The sequence below is a fragment of the Pterocles gutturalis genome, unplaced genomic scaffold (genome assembly GCF_000699245.1).
Source record: "Pterocles gutturalis isolate BGI_N339 unplaced genomic scaffold, ASM69924v1 scaffold10863, whole genome shotgun sequence".
Classification (NCBI taxonomy): domain Eukaryota; kingdom Metazoa; phylum Chordata; class Aves; order Pterocliformes; family Pteroclidae; genus Pterocles; species Pterocles gutturalis.
Window position 1 is genome coordinate 50,689 of NW_010118137.1, and position 4,742 is coordinate 55,430.

Below are 4,742 nucleotides of genomic sequence, written 5' to 3' on the forward strand. Positions count from 1 at the left end.
TGAAGCCTGAATTATCCAGAAATCAAATTAAGCAAAAACTTAACACTTTACCATATGAAGAGACAAAATTTAAGTCCTTTTACTGGAAATGCTTCTGACTTCAAAGAATCTAGAGTGACTGAACAAGAACGAGCAAGCAAGGGACTGCAAGAGAGAAGACTGCCTCCTGCATTTTGAATCTCCTGCTAGATGTTTGAGTTATCTGAAAAACAGTTCAAAGAAGTCACAGTTCTTCCTTTGTCTGTTCATCACAGTAAAAGCCACATGCACAGTTCCCAAAGCTGTGGTAGGGCTTTCACATGGAAGTGTTGAAGCATCTCATTTTTCTACTCAGAGAAAGTTTTGCATTTTGACAACACCCCATATGGGACAGTGAAGCACTTCAAGAAAAAGGATGACAGCATAGGAAACGAACACAACTTATCATACCTCAGACTGTGAAGCTGTTTCGGTCCAAACAAGATTACAAGTAGATTAATGCAACATTAATAGGAGTATCACAGTAGGGAAATAAGTAGTCAGAGAAAGCTTGAGTAAAAAAAAAAATAATTAGTGTTTTTACCATCAATTAAGTCAAACAACAGATTTAATTATTATTTCAAAAATCTCTATTATGTAACTGAAAAAATATGGAAAAGCCATCAGAGAGAAAAATATTCTAGGTAGACTAGGGTTTGGACTAACAAAACATACACTGGTCAAAAAGGTTACTTTTCCTCTCCATCACTAAACGGATAAAGAAGTAAGCATTTAAGGATGTACACAACAGGCACACAATAAAGATGGAAAGATGTCTACAGAGGAGCAAGGGGTAATGAACATAATTTAAGAGCTGATTACTCTGCATATACATTATCCAGTAAGCAAATACGTAACTATCAACATACAAATGAAAAGCATCATAAAAGCACTGAACTGAAAAATCAGTTTAAAGATGGAGTTCTGAAAACACTTAGAACTTCAAGGCCTTAAGAGAAAAATATTAATGTGTTGTTTCTGAAGGTTACCGCCCCCTCAGCTAAGATGAGTTGTAACATTCCAAGTATCATTGACATTAAATAAGTTTACAGTCCATCAATATCCAACTAAATTGAATGGCATTCTTCACAATGAGAATCACCATAAGCAATAAGATGCAGAGAAATAATTCTCTGCATACCACTTGCATAATAAATACATGTAGATTTTTGGTCATCCTTTAGCCTATTTATCTTGACCACATGAACTATCTCTTCATTTGCTGCATTTACATACATTAAATATAATAGCTTCTCTCAAACAGGAAAAGCTTAAAGCGCAGAATTACATCATCTCTCCATTCCACTCCAAACGACACTGTACATAACCTTGGCATCATCCTTGACATTGAACACTTCTCCTTTCATTACTGTTGTCAGCAAAATCTTGTCAACCTGTGCAGGAATTGCCTCTACCCTTCAGCTACTGAATCACTCTCTCCTCCAGTCTGAATTACTATATATTCCTTCACTGTATCACCACATAAGCTTTACATACAGAATCTCAAAATGCAGTGACATACCCTCTGACTATAAGCACTGCATGAATGCACTCCAGAAAAGAGAGCTTGCCTACCTCACAGAGATTGATTATGGTCCCTTATAAATTTCTACTCCAAGTTTGCACACCCAGTTTCTCAGCTGAAACTAAATAAACAGAAACCAAAACCAGAGTGCTTCTTTGCTGAAATATTTTTCTAAGGAATCAAGAGTCTTAATTCAAAAACATGCATTTTGTGTTTTGTTTTTGTTTTTTTTTTTTAAATAAAACATTGAGGCAGGACCTTCCATGTGCTCATTTTAAAGAAAATAGCCTATACCATTTCAACGTTCATTTTTAAATACCAAAGTGTACAGTAGTGTTAGACATTTTTAGTGTCATCCTCTCCTTTCTGCAAAACTCACAGAATTTTAATAAAAACATGAAGAAGGCAAAGCATAAGAATAAAAAAAGTTCAAGTTAAGGTTGTTTACATCAAATTAGTGCACCCCCTTTTGTGTACCACCAAGCAGCAACACTCTATTGCTCAAATGACTGTCTTTACATACTATGCATTTTTACACAACTTGAAAGTTGCATTTTATATATTTGGCACCTATGTCTGTAAATGAGGCAGGATTCCACTGAGATCAGTCAGAAGACTGTTTCATACAAGATACTGAAGGAAGGTGTAAAATGAGACTGTACAACAAAAATACATATGTACAATCAAAGTAAATACGCATGTGTGCTTCCTGAGAAATACCATGTGTTAAGTACAGATACTTGCATTCCAAGTCACAAGCAACCAATATATTTTAGATGCATAATTTAAGTAAAGGCCTTCTTAACCTTTGTCAGTGACCACTGAATAATCTTTCATAAATCCCTTGAATAGAGAACAGTTTATCAGCTCAATCCCTACTGAATGATTCCAGTGCCTTTTCAGTTGGGAGGGATGACAGAGAACTTCACCAAACCCGCCCCAAAACTGAAAGAACTGCAGAAAAACGAGATCTGCTACAGGTATACAGGACACATCACACATACAGGACTCATCACACATACAGGACTTTGATGAAAAGCAGACACAGCTTATTGTCGGTCTGTATCTGCCATCAGGTCTGCCACCTGTGGAAACCTGACATACACAGAAATGCATAAATTAACCTTCACACATTCTCTGCAGTTCACATATCCCTTTTCCTGATGGACTTACTACAGACCTCTGAAATTCTTCAACATAACTGCACTCTTCCCTGTTTATAAAAAAAAAATGTAAAAAGTTTACACTGCAATACATACACATATATCCTTATGAAATAAAATGCCAAGCACATCCCTGAGTAGATTCCACCTAGAATCTGATTCTTATTTAGGAATCTTCAAACAGGATTTAGGTTGGCCATTTTAAAAATTTTGAACCCAAAATATAAAACTACCTTAAACAAGAGCTTGGAAAAAAAAACATTAAGGGCTTAATTTCTGGAAGCTGGTATTCTGAAAGTATTCTAAAACAAAAAGCCTGATGATATCCATTAATAGCTAAATGGATTTAGATCTCTGTTCCCATTAAGGACACTTATACCTAAAACCAGTATCTCACACAACATTTCTAATAGTAGTTAAAGCAGCACGTTAATAGTCAAGCCATGTTGTTACTGTAGCAACAATGATTTCTGGTAGCCATTTTCTTTTCAGCTTTAACACTGTTCCAAAGCCAACAGTCCTTACTGCAATCTCTGTTTAAACCCAAAGGCGGCAAACTGCTCAGCAGTTTCCTCTCTGGCTACATACTTCAGATACTTCCCTCTAGACTGCCTTCTTTAGTCTGAAGTACTCACCTAATGGCATTCTCTAATGCTGGACTCACACCATTTCAGTTTACACTAATGAAAACACAACAGTATGGCAGTCCACTTTTTTCCAAAAAAGCTATGTTTAGGAGACCAAACGGTCAGCAGGACACTGGAAGAGAACAGCAGCGATGTGATTGATTATTTTAACCTGCAGGCTCTAAGAACACAGCCCAAGACAACATTATCAGGTAGCAGGTTTATCGCGTGGGTCATTACACCGACAGCAGCCAGAGATCCCCTTCTCACCATCACAGATTAACAAATCAAAGCAGGTGCTGTAGCCAAAAGCAATTTCTTGGTAGCCTGACATGTCTCTGAATTTTCTGTATTTAGGAAACCATTTCAAGACAAAACTAGAGCACACATTCATTTCCACCTCCTCCTGCACATTTTTGCAGTCTTAAAAATTACAACACCTGAAACACTTTCCTGGCTTTCTTAAGACTGCAACGCAGTTTCTAAAAAGGTTGAACCTAAAATCCTGCAGCTCAAAATTAGTGATAAATGACACTATTTTTCACTCCTTTCTTTACAAAAATCCCCCTTTCTTGCATCATGACAGTTTGAAAGAAAGCAATGTTGGGAGGGCACTAACAAGAAAGTGAAATATGTAACAGTTTGTAACAGCAACGGAAGGAAGTACTGAACTGGTACTAGCACATAAGGACCCCCTACAAAACAGGATCCTAAGTCCAAATACAATTCCTCAGAAGTTTGTTCCAGTTCAACGGGTAGCTATGCTGCAATCACGAGCTCTAATGCCTGCTGTTGTCTGTCTAGACAGCGTTTCTGACACTTCCCTTGGACCATGGCAGGAAAGGGAAACTCCCGTTCACAGGCTCAGCAGAAGTGTATTCTCTATGTATGTGAAAATGTAAAATCTAACAAAAATTTACTAGAGATTTCATGCCCACTTAGATTTCCCTAAGTATTTGTAAATCTCTGCTTATAAACTAGTAATAAATGTCTCATATACAAGAGCTTAAAATGAAGGTAGATTTATGCTGAACTCTGAATTGGGGTGGCTGAGACATTTTTCTTATATCCCTATGACAGTAACCTCCAGCAGAGGACAGAGTAGATGTTCTGCAGTATTAGCATCTTTAAACACCACTGCTAACTCCCAAAGAGCCTGCTTGCTTATCAGAGGACTAAGCTGTCGCCACAATGAATGCTCCAATATGAAGAAAATAACCATATAAAATAATAACCTTAAAATACAAATTCCAGTACCAGCATTCTTCCTGCAATAGTTTTATACTTTACTTTCTAATTGGGTATATACATGCTATTACTTATAATCTATGAAAGATCACTTTGGGGAGTCATATACATAAACAGCAATGTAAAGCCTTTCCTTAATTTTGCAGAAGCCTGCTTTGTGAT